This window comes from Lutra lutra, chromosome 13 (assembly GCF_902655055.1).
Source record: "Lutra lutra chromosome 13, mLutLut1.2, whole genome shotgun sequence".
NCBI lineage: Eukaryota > Metazoa > Chordata > Mammalia > Carnivora > Mustelidae > Lutra > Lutra lutra.
In genome coordinates this window covers 24,805,482-24,818,412 of record NC_062290.1, presented here as the reverse complement: position 1 = coordinate 24,818,412, position 12,931 = coordinate 24,805,482, and the positions used below count along the sequence as shown (strand labels likewise).

The 12,931-nt window shown below is 40.3% G+C and overlaps 1 protein-coding gene across 1 annotated transcript in view; it reads left to right on the top strand.

Moving 5' to 3' along the window:
- RASEF (RAS and EF-hand domain containing) overlaps window positions 1-12,931 on the top strand; it is a 255,588-nt gene that overhangs the window by 181,824 nt on the left and 60,833 nt on the right.

Sequence of the window (12,931 nt, the reverse complement as noted above, 5' to 3'; positions counted from 1 at the left end):
ACAAATTGTGACAACCAATAATGTCTCCAAACATTGCCAGATGTCTACTGGGTAACAAAATTATCACAGATTGAGAATAACTGAACTCTAGGTGACAGAATAATTGGTTTTTAAGAAGGACTGTTCAGTTGTGGTTGTGCAGAATAAACAGAAGAAGGTCGGCAGGACAGGAACCTAAGAGAATGTCTTAGAGACTATCCTAGTACTTTAAGTATGATACCTTGTTACAATAAAACAAGTCCTTCTTTCTGTGATTTGTATAGTCCCCTCCCACATTGAGGGTATGTTGGCTTGCCTTGTTGGCCATGTTGGCTTTGCTGGCCATGTTGGCTTGCCTTGATCAATGGAATATCAGCAACCATGACATAAGCTGAGGCTTGAAATGCATTTGTGTGTTGGGACTTAGCCACTTGGAACACTGCCCCCATGTAACAAAGCCCATGCTAGCCTCTTGAAGACCTATGGTCCCCCTAACAACCAACACCAACTTCCAGATATGAGTGAGGCCTTCTAACACCATGCAGCCACAGTGAAACCACCATGGCTACATAATCTTAGGCAAGCCTGCAGAAAAACTACTTACCCAACCCTGCCCAAGTTAATGACCATGAAATTATGAACAAATGAAATGGTTGTTGTTTTAAATCACTAAGTGATTGTTGTGTTGTTATGCAGTGGTAGATCACTTAGAGTCTGTTTGGAGTAGATCATTATCATGGGAAATGAAAAGATGTGTACACAAGACATTTGCAAGGATCTGTATTTCTTGAAGACTTTTCAGTAAAGAGACTCAGTGAAAGGGCAAAGCCGGTCAAAAAATACTAGAATTTAGAAACTGAGGGCAATGGTCAAAGTGAATTCAGGAATGAAGTTGCAGGAACAGTCTTCAAGAATGCACTTCTGTCTAAGCAGTTAAAAATATTAACTCATCTATTTTGAAAACTACAGATATTTAGTAATTACTAACAGTATAATGATAATAATACTTCAGAGGTTGAGTTTACCAAGTCTATTTCTAAAGCTTTAAGGGCATCATCTAGCTAGCCACTCCTTCCCTTATATGGAAAAATCAATCTTTAGAATAAACAGGAAAGCACATAAACTCAAAATCAATAACAACTTATATTGCAATAATGATAAAATTTATTTTGGTGTGTTAGCTGTCCAGTTGAATGGAACTATATTCACTTAGCAATTAGACTGCTAAGATCAGGGCCTCTAATGGACTGCCTCTCATAATTTACCAGTTAAATTTATAGATGATAATTATCAGTGATATTTGTGGCTTGATAGATGCTGAGCATTGACTCTGTTTATTGTACTATTCAAGAATTAACAGTTCCTCAGATGGTTAGCACTTAGTCTTATGTTTAAGAACACCAGCCTGGAGGGATGTCTGTCCAATCCCCTACTTTATTTTAATCATAATAAAAAAAATCAAAGTAATAAGCAATGAAGAAAATCCAGAATGATATAAAAATGGAAATAGAGTCATAACTAAAAGAAATGGCTGTACTTAAAAGAAAGTCTAGAGGAGGAGTCAAGATGGCGGAGAAGTAGCAGGCTGAGACTACTTCGGGTAGCGGGAGATCAGCTAAATAGCTTACCTAAAGATTGCAAACACCTACAAATCCAACGGGAGATTGAAGAGAAGAAGAACAGCAATTCTAGACACAGAAAATCAACCACTATCTGAAAGGTAGGACTGGCGGAGAAGTGAATCCAAAGCGACGGGAAGATAGACCGCGGGGGGAGGGGCCGGCTCCCGGCGAGCGGTGGAGCAACGGAGCACAAAATCAGGACTTTTAAAAGTCTGTTCCGCTGAGGGACATCGCTCCAGAGGCTTAACTGGGGTGAAGCCCAGGCAGGGTCAGCGCAGCCTCAGGTCCCGCAGGGTCGCAGAAGGATCGGGGGTGTCTGAGTGTCGAAGAGCTTACCGGTATTAGAACAGGGAAGCCGGCTACAGAGACAGAGCCGAGGAGTGACTCTCAGCTCGGGGTTGCCTTGAACCGGTCGCAGGCTCGGTCAGCTCGAGGCGCGGCCCGAGGCCGGGGTGACGGGAGTCATTGGGCGCTGTTCTCTGAGGGCGCACTGAGGAGTGGGGCCCCGGGCTCTCGGCTCCTCCAGGCCGGAGACCGGGGGGGCCGACATCTTCATTCCTGTCTTCCGGAACTCTATGGAAAGCGCTCAGGGAACAAAAGCTCCCGAAAGCAAACCCAGCAAACCCGAGGATTACTCAGCCCGGCCCGGGTAAGGGCGGTGCAACTCCGCCTGGGGCAAAGACGCTTGAGAATCACTACAACAGGCCCCTCCCCCAGAAGATCAAGGAGAAACCCAGCCAGGACCAAGTTCACCTACCAAGGAGTGCAGTCTCAATACCAAGGAGAGCGGCGGAATTCCAGAGGAGAAGAAAGCAAAGCACAGAACTCATGGCTTTCTCCCCATGAGTTTTTAGCCTTGCAGTTAATTTAATTTTTTTTCTTTTCTTTTTTAATTTTTTTTCTTTTTCTCTTCTGCTAAATTTTTTTAACTTTTACCGTTTTCTTTTTTAACATCTTTAAAATAGTTTATCTAATATATATATATATATTTTTTTCCTCTTTTTATATTTTTTCTTTATCGGCTTTCTTTTTTTAATAGTTTCTTTTTTTTTTTCTGAACCCCTTTTTATCCCCTTTCTCCCCCCTCACAATTTGGGATCTCTTCTGATTTGGCTAAAGCATATTTTCCTGGGGTTGTTGCCACCCTTTTAGTATTTTACTTGCTCCTTCATATACTCTTATCTGGACAAAATGACAAGGCAGAAAAATTCACAACAAAAAAAAGGACATGAAGCAGTACTAAAGGCTAGGGACCTAATCAATACAGACATTGGTAATATGTCAGATATAGAGTTTAGAATGATGATTCTCAAGGTTCAGGCCGGGGTTGAAAAAGGCATGGAAGATATTAAAGCAACCCTCTCGGGAGATATAAAAGCCCTTTCTGGAGAAATAAAAGAACTAAAATCGAACCAAGTTGAAATCAAAAAAGCTATTAATGAGGTGCAATAAAAAATGGAGGCTCTCACTGCTAGGATAAATGAGGCAGAAGAAAGAATTAGCGATAGAGAAGACCAAATGACACAGAATAAAGAAGCTGAGCAAAAGAGGGACAAACAGCTACTGGACCACGAGGGGAGAATTCGAGAGATAAGTGACACAATAAGACGAAACAACATTAGAAAAATTGGGATTCCAGAAGAAGAAGAAACAGAGAGGGGAGCAGAAGGTATGTTGGAGAGAATTATTGGAGAGAATTTCCCCAATATGGCAAAGGGAACAAGCATCAAAATCCAGGAGGTTCAGAGAACCCCCTCAAAATCAATAAGAATAGGTCCACACCCCATCACCTAATAGTAAAATTGACAAGTCTTAGTGACAAAGAAAAGATCCCGAAAGCAGCCCGGGAAAAGAAGTCTGTAACGTACAATGGTAAAAATATTAGATTGGCAGCAGACTTATCCACAGAGACCTGGCAGGCCAGAAAGAGCTGGCATGATATATTCAGAGTACTAAACGAGAAAAACATGCAGCCAAGAATACTATATCCAGCTAGGCTATCATTGAAAATAGAAGGAGAGATTAAAAGCTTCCAGGACAAACAAAAACTGAAAGAATTTGCAAACACCAAACCAGCTCTACAGGAAATATTGAAAGGAGTCCTCTAAGCAAAAAGAGACCCTAAAAGTAGTAGATCAAAAAGGAACAGAGACAATATACAGTAACAGTCACCTTACAGGCAATACAATGGCACTAAATTCATATCTCTCAATACTTACCCTGAATGTTAATGGGCTAAATGCCCCAATCAAAAGACACCAGGTATCAGAATGGATAAAAAAACAAAACCCATCTATATGTTGCCTAAAAGAAACTCATCTTAAACCCGAAGACACCTCCAGATTTAAAGTGAAGGGGTGGAAAACAATTTACCATGCTAATGAACATCAGAAGAAAGCAGGAGTGGCAATCCTTATATCATATCAATTAGATTTTAAACCAAAGACTATAATAAGAGATGAGGAAGGACACTATATCATATTCAAAGATCGGTCCAACAAGAAGATTTAACAATTTAAAATATCTATGCCCCTAACGTGGGAGCAGCCAACTATATAAACCAATTAATAACAAAATCAAAGAAACACATCAACAATAATACAGTAATCGTAGGGGACTTTAACACTCCCCTCACTGAAATGGACAGATCATCCAAGCAAAAGATCAACAAGGAAATCAAGGCCTTAAATGACACACTGGACCAGATGGACATGACAGATATATTCAGTACATTTCATCCCAAAGCAACAGAATACACATTCTTCTTTAGTGCACATGGAACATTATCCAGAATAGATCACATTCTTGGTCCTAAATCAGGTCTCAACCGGTATCAAAAGATAGGGATCATTCCCTGCATATTTTCAGACCACATGCTCTGAAGCTGGAACTCAATCACAAGAGGAAATTTGGAATGAAACCAAATACATGGAGACTAAATAGCATCCTTCTAAAGAATGAATGGGTCAACCAGGAAATTAAAGAAGAATTGAAAAAATTCATGGAAACAAATGATAATGAAAACACAACGGTTCAAAATCTGTGGGACAGAACAAAGGCAGTCCTGAGAGGAAAATATATAGCGGTACAAGCCTTTCTCAAGAAACAAGAAAGGTCTCAGGTACACAACCTAACCCTACACCTAAAGGAGCTGGAGAAAGAACAAGAAAGAAACCCTAAACCCAGCAGGAGAAGAGAAATCATAAAGATCAGAGCAGAAATCAATGAAATAGAAACCAAAAAACAATAGAACAAATCAACGAATCTAGGAGTTGATTCTTTGAAAGAATTAAGAAGATTGATAAACCGCTGGCCAGAGTATTCAAAAAGAAAAGAGAAAGAACCCAAATAATATCATGAATGCAAAAGGAGAGATCACAACCAACACCAAAGAAATACAGACAATTATAAGAACATACTATGAGCAACTCTATGCCAACAAATTTGACAATCTGGAAGAAATGGATGCATTCCTAGAGACATATAAACTACCACTACTGAACAAGGAAGAAATCGCCTGAACAGACCCATAACCAGTAAGGAGATTGAAACAGTCATCAAAAATCTCCAAACAAACAAAAGCCCAGGGCCAGACGGCTTCCTGGGGGAATTCTACCAAACATTTAAAGAAGAAATAATTCCCATTTTCCTGAAACTGTTTCAAAAAATAGAAATGGAAGGAAAACTTCCAAACTCATTTTATGAGACCAGCATCACCTTGATCCCAAAACCAGACAAGGATCCCATCAAAAAAGGGAACTACAGACCAATATCCTTGATGAACACAGATGCGAAAGTTCTCACCAAAATACTAGCCAATAGGATTCAACAGTACATTAAAAGGATTATTCACCACGACCAAGTGGGATTTATTCCAGGGCTGCAAGGTTGGTTCAACATCTGCAAATCAATGTGATACAACACATTAATAAAAGAAAGAACAAGAAGCATATGATACTCTCAATAGATGCTGAAAAAGCATTTGACAAAGTACAGCATCCCTTCCTGATCAAAACTCTTCCAAGTGTAGGGAAAGAGGGCACATACCTCAATATCATCAAAGCCATCTATGACAAACCCACCGCAAATATCATTCTCAATGGAGAAAAACTGAAAGCTTTTCCGCTAAGGTCAGGGACACGGCAGGGATCTCCATTATCACCACTGCTATTCAACATAGTACTAGAAGTCCTAGCCTCAGTAATCAGACAACAAAAGGAAATTAAAGGCATCCAAATCAGCAAAGAAGAAGTCAAACTATCACTCTTCGCAGATGATATGATACTATATGTGGAAAACCCAAAGACTCCACTCCAAAACTGCTAGAACTTGTAGAAGAATTCAGTAAAGTGTCAGGATATAAAATCAATGCATCGAAATCAGTTGCATTTCTCTACACCAACAACAAGACAGAAGAAAGAGAAATTAAGGAGTCCATCCCATTTACAATTGCACCCAAAACTGTAAGATACCTAGGTATAAACCTAACCAAAGAGGCTAAGAATCTATACTCAGAAACAGTACTCATGAAAGAAATAGAGGAAGACACAAAGAAATGGAAAAATATTCCATGCCCCTGGATTGGAAGAATAAATATTGTGAAAATGTCTATGCTACCTAAAGCAATCTACACATTTAATGCACTTCTTATCAAAATACCATCCATTTTTTCAAAGAAATGGAATAATCCTAAAATTTATATGGAACCAGAAAAGACCTCGGATAGCCAAAGGAATATTGAAAAAGAAAGCCAAAGTTGGTGGCATCACAATTCCGGACTTCAAGCTCTATTACAAAGCTGTCATCATCAAGACAGCATGGTACTGGCACAAAAACAGACACATAGATCAATGGAACAGAATAGAGAGCCCAGAAGTAGACCCTCAACTCTGTGGTCAACTAATCTTCGACAAAGTAGGAAAGAATGTCCAATGGAAAAAAGACAGCCTCTTCAATAAATGGTGTTAGGAAAATTGGATAGCCACATGCAGAAAAATGAAATTGGATCATTTCCTTACACCACACACGAAAATAGACTCAAAATGGATGAAGGATCTCAATGTGAGAAAGGAATCCATCAAAATCCTTGAGAACACAGGCAGCAACCTCTTCGACCTCAGCCGCAGCAACATCTTCCTAGGAATATCACCAGAGGCAAGGGAAGCAAGGGCAAAAATGAATTATTGGGATTTCATCAAGATCAAAAGCTTTTGCACAGCAAAGGAAACAGTTACCAAAACCAAAAGACAACTGACAGAATGGGAGAAGATATTTGCAAATGACCTATCAGATAAAGGGCTAGTGTCCAAAATCTATAAAGAACTTAGCAAACTCAACACCCAAAGAACAAATAATCCAATCAAGAAATGGGCAGAGGACATGAACAGACATTTCTGCAAAGAAGACATCCAGATGGCCAATAGACACATGAAAAAGTGCTCCACATCACTCGGCATCAGGGAAATACAAATCAAAACCACAATGAGATATCACCTCAACCAGTCAGAATGACTAAAATTAACAAGTCAGGAAATGACAGATGCTGTCGAGGATGCAGAGAACGGGGAACCCTCCTACACTGTTGGTGGGAATGCAAGCTGGTGCAACCACTCTGGAAAACAGCATGGAGGTTCCTCAAAATGTTGAAAATAGAGCTACCCTATGACCCAGCAATTGCACTGTTGGGTATTTACCCTAAAGATACAAACGTAGTGATCCAAAGGGGCATGTGCACCCAAATGTTTATAGCAGCAATGTCTATAATAGCCAAACTATGGAAAGAACCTAGATGTCCATCAACAGATGAATGGATAAAGAAGATGTGGTATATATACACAATGGAATACTATGCAGCCATGAAAAGAAATGAAATCTTGCCATTTGCAATGACGTGGATGGAACTAGAGGGTATCATGCTTAGCAAAATAAGTCAATCGGAGAAAGACAACTATCATATGATCTCCCTGATATGAGGAAGTGGAGATGCAACATGGGGGGTTAAGGGAGTAGGAGAAGAATACATGTAACAAGGTGGGATTGGGAGGGAGACAAGCCATAAGTGACTCTTAATCTCACAAAACAAACTGAGGGTTGATGGGGGGAGGGTGGTTGGGAGAATGGGGGTGGGGTTATGGACATTGGGGAGGGTATGTGCTATGGTGAGTGCTGTGAAGTGTGTAAACCTGGCGATTCACAGACCTGTACTCCTGGTGATAAAAATATAGGTTTATTAAAAAAAAGATTTTGATTATTAAATTTGAAATTATTGACATTGAGCAATTGACTCTTCTCTGCAGGTCATCATGTTTTAATGGAGAAAACATTCCCTGTCCAAGTGCTGACATACAGTCATAGAGAAAACTCTGCAAGAAGTTTAGATCAAATTCTGATAAATGGAGGATATTCTCAGCTTAGTTTTGGTATACACAAGTGTTGATACGTATGTGAATGAATATTTCTGCCCTGGATGGTCACAAGCTCTGTGTTTTCTGCCTCCTTTTGAAGAACTTTCTTTGACAAACACTTTGACAGATTTCTTTCTTAAGTTTTGCAAGTTAAGACTTGTAGGATAAGTTTGTTTCCATTTATGACTCTTATGAATGTTTTCCCATATCGAGATGCTTCAAAATTGTAGGCCTTTTCAATTTCATTTCATTTTTGTTCAGAGCATAAATGTAATCAAATAAAAATAGGAAGTTGAGATATTCCAAATCATAATTATGGAATTTTGGGATTGAGTTTTTGCAACATTTGAGCTCTCACTTCATCTGTTTAGTTCACCAGTGCCTTCCTGTTTTCAAGCTTATTTTTCAATTAATTCCAATCTGCTAACAGCTTCAAAAGCTGAAAACAGTTTTTATAAATTTGATAAAAGTTTTCCAACAGATTTTGAGCAAAATGGAATGCCAACTTAGGGGGCAGGTTTACTGCAAACATAGGACGATTTGCTAAGTAGTTCTTCAAAGGTTCAAATGTTTCCAAAACCTGAATGTGATAAGCCACAGAGAAAAAGTAACCACCACAAAAATGTTTAGATGCTGTAATTATATGTGTGAATATATTTGAAATTCTGATAGCAACAGCTTCTCTTTCAGTTGGTAAAATATCAAAGCCTGTCTGGATGCCATCAAATGCATCAGCACCATTTTCACATGTATTTCTACTTCATAGATGGCTTAATTTAGTAAAAATTATGATAATTTTTTATCACAGTGCTTTACCTTTATATTTCACGAAATTTATAGTAACATTTGTAATAAGTTCGGAAGTTTTATCTTCCACAGAATGAATTTCTAAAAGCTTTACTGTGATGCCATGAAGTGGATGGAAAAAAAGAAATCAAACCATTATTGGAATTAACTCAACTGATTTTCTTTTTGAGGCATTGATCAGAATGATAACAAACTGGACTTATTTACCTCTGTAAAGTTCTTTTTTGGCTAATGGAGGCATGTAAGCACCTGTCACTTCACCATGTGCGTTTGTACAAGGAAACTTGGAAGTGAAAATGCACGGAACCAATACAGAAGCATCGTCTTTTGATTGAAGGGAAAGGTCCTACTTTACATGCTCTCATTCTGAAGCTGCATGAGTGACCTCATAGACCCTGAACAGTTTTCCTCAAAGACAGATACTGATGATTTTTCAGGAAATTTGTTGTCTTCTGGTTTTTGTGTGGTTAATGGTATCATTCTGGTCCACCATGGTGGAGGCTAAATGTTGACAAACTTAAAAAAAATATATTTTGTTTGGAATATTTTTAGATTTACAGAAAAATTGTGAGGACATTACAGAGTTCCCCTATTATGTGTACCTACTTTCCCCCATGATTTGCATCTTATATTGGTGCTATACACTTGTCACAATCAGTGAACTGATATTGGTACATTAGTATTAACTTAAGTCCATAGTTTATTAATATTTCCTCAGTTTTCCCCCTAATGTCCTTTTTGCGCTCCACCATCCTGTCCAGGACACCACATTCCATTCAGGTGTCATGTGTCCTTGGGCTCCCCTCGGCAGTGACCGCTGACAAACATTTTGAGCAAGTTACACATTTATCACCATCATTCTTGTAGAGAGGAAATTTGATTCTTAACCTTTTTATTAAGCATGCACCTTTGTTGTTCCTTGAGGTCATGGTTGCCAGAAGGGTTTGTTGCAAGATAGTAAAGCATTACCATTCAACAAAATAACTAGTTACATACGTTTAAATTGTACTAACCTGGTTAAATTTCAGTAGCAAGAGCATTCCAAATACTTCCTATTGCTGTGTGGGAGGACGGTCCAACTTCTGTTTTCTGCACCTTGTGCCTCTGATTTCCTTATTTCCCATTGATTTGGTCTAACAGCCGCCTGGCAGGGAGTAACACAATGGGCTGGTCACCCAGGCAGCCAGCAGGGCAGCCGTCCCCAGGCTTTCTCCTGCACCCTCTGAGACCTGCGGACTTATCGGTCTCCAGCTTCTCTTATCCAAGTCTAATTTGTTTTATCAGTGAGTTTTCTATTCCTGGCTCCTGAAAAGAAAAGCCTTGTTATGTTGTGTCTGAAAAGGGTCAGGAAAGGAAAGATGGGTTTATCACTGGTTGTCTTCCCATTTAGCCACGTGTTTATGAGAAGTTTCGCCACTGCAAGTGTGTGTCACACACTCCTGGGTAAAAGCTGGAGGTAAAAGGTGCAAATCCACCGGCTTCCCTTGGCTTATTGTAACGCAGCTGTTAATAACTTTTTTTATTTTTTTATTTTTTTAAAAGATTTTATTTATTTATTTGACAGACAGAGATCACAAGTAGGCAGAGAGGCAGGCAGAAGAGAGGAAGGGAAGCAGGCTCCCTGCTGAGCAGAGAGCCCGATGCGGGACTCGATCCCAGGACCCTGAGATCGTGACCTGAGCCGAAGGCAGCGGCTTAACCCACTGAGCCACCCATGCGCCCGCTGTTAATAACTTTAATGCGTAGTTAGTATGGAGTTTAATAACAGTTAATAGTTACCTACTCTAAATGTAGCTTTTTCATGAGCATTTATCCAGAATTTTCCTTTTTTTTAAGTCAAAGTGGACAGAATACAGGACAACCGCATGAGATTGTCCTGGGTAAACCCAGGAAGGAGACAGATGTCATCTAAAGAAAAATTTTGTGCAGGAACTGATGTGGCACTCTTTTATTTTCTTCCCAACTCCTGTATTTCTTACAAAACCAGAAATTTTCTGTGTAAATATACCAACTTGCCCTAACATTACTAGATTATGCCTACATTTAACTTGACTCCAGGTAAACTGATAGAAGAGAAATACCGGGAGAATGAACGTGCATTGTCAGTACTCTTAAGTAAAGAGGTACCTATTCTCACGTGTGTGTACACATACAGAGCACGCTGACAGTGTGGTGTCCATATATAAATATAAATTGATGTGCATGTAGGGGCAGGATGTGACCAAAGCCCTGTTTCCCTGTATCTAGAAGGCTAGGCCTGCACTGCTCCATCCTCGTTGCTGTGCTCATGGCCTCCTTATGTTAACACACTATAACAGGGATCCAAGTAGGGCCCATTGGGCCCTTGGCCTGTTTGTGTAAATAATGTTTGATTGGAGCACAGTTAAACTTATTCATTTGTGTGTTGTCTGTGTTTGTTTTCATGCTACAGTGGCAGTGTTGAGTATTGGCAACAGAAATTGTAAATATTTTCTGACTGGTGCTTTACCTAAGACTTTTACTGACCCTTTCTTTTGGACTACTTGGACCCAATTCCAATATGTGGGTGTGACCCCCCACCCCCCAAAAAAAGCAGTCCTTGGACACCAGCAAGGTGTTCAAGAATTCAGCTCAATTCTGACTCTGTCTACTTGGAGAGAGCATCAGATTCCATAGGTCCTACAACACTGCCCCATCCCCCAGTTCAGACTCCAGTTACAAGCCCCAGGCTGTTATGTGTGCTTCTGACTGACCGGGGGTTCCAACAGTCTCCTCCTTAAGTTCAGTTAATTCACTAATTGGCTCACAGAACTCAGGGGGACATCTACTTACATTTACCACTTTATTAAAGGGTAAGGCCGAGTATGGACAAATAGCCGTATGAAGAGATACACAGAATGAGGTCCTGACCAGAAGAGTTTCTGTCCTTGTGGAGTCTGGGGCCTGGCTCAGCAGCACCTGAAGTGTTCTGGTTTCCCAACTATGGAAGCTCTCCCAAAAGGACCAAAAAGATATTCTCTTGGGTTTTTTATGGAGGGTTCATTATATAGTCATGATAACCTAAGTTGTTGGCCATTGGCTGATTCAACCTCCAGCCCCTCTCCCCTCCCTGAAGGTCAGGGTGTGGAGTAGGGGACTGAAAGTTTCAACCTTTAATCACACGGTTGGTCCTTCTGGCAACTATCCACCTCTTGTTGGGGGGGGGGTGTCTAAAAATCACCTTCATTAATAAAGAGAGTCCGGTTTCACCCTTACGGCTTTGAAAGTTTTTAGGAATTGTGGATGAAGACCATATATGTCTAAGAAATGCATTTTGGGTCATCTGAATGACCAAATATGTATGTCTCATAAATCATGCTATCATACCCTTGGACTGTGAGCTTCGAGGACTGAGCTTAGCCATGACCCAATTTTCATTTCTCAGTTTTCCCTGCACTGGCTCCCGTAAGACAACATTTCTGTCCATGAAGTTTCCACACCATGCTGCTTTCTCCCTTTTGGCTCTTTCCCCAAAACACAACCCAGAGATACACAGGAGATAAACACCTACATCTTTCTAACTCATTAGGGCAGAGGAGTCAAGAGCATTAACAGATCGTGATGATGGCCAACATTTATCAGTTCCCTACAGTGTGCCTGGATTGTGTGTGCTTTGGTCCGGGTGAATTACGTTATGTGGAAGCTTCCATCACTTTCCTCACTTTATGTCTGAGGAAACTGAATGAAGCATAGGAGGCTAAGTGTTTTGCCCTGGTTCGCAAAGCCAGGATGTGAGGAGGAAGCATTTGATCCAGCCAGGCCATTACACTTCCCCCAGGCATTGTTCACTCATGACTGAAGTAGCCCTCAGCGGTGCTCAGTGTGCCCCCAACAAACCTCTAGCACCATGCCTCTTGCTGTTTCTGTCTTCCTCCCTCCACTGGCAAACTCCCAGTAACTAAATGTCAGTGATTTCAAATACGAAGCAATTTGCAATTTGAAACATTTCTAGACTTTGAATTATCTTCCAGGGAGTTTCCATTTTAAAATCTTGGCAGGAATGTTACCCATCTAAGTACTTCGGGAAGTAAAATACGTCTCAAGGCCATGGGAATCCCGAAAGAATTTTACCTGTGGGAGATGTATTTGGGCAGGGGGCCT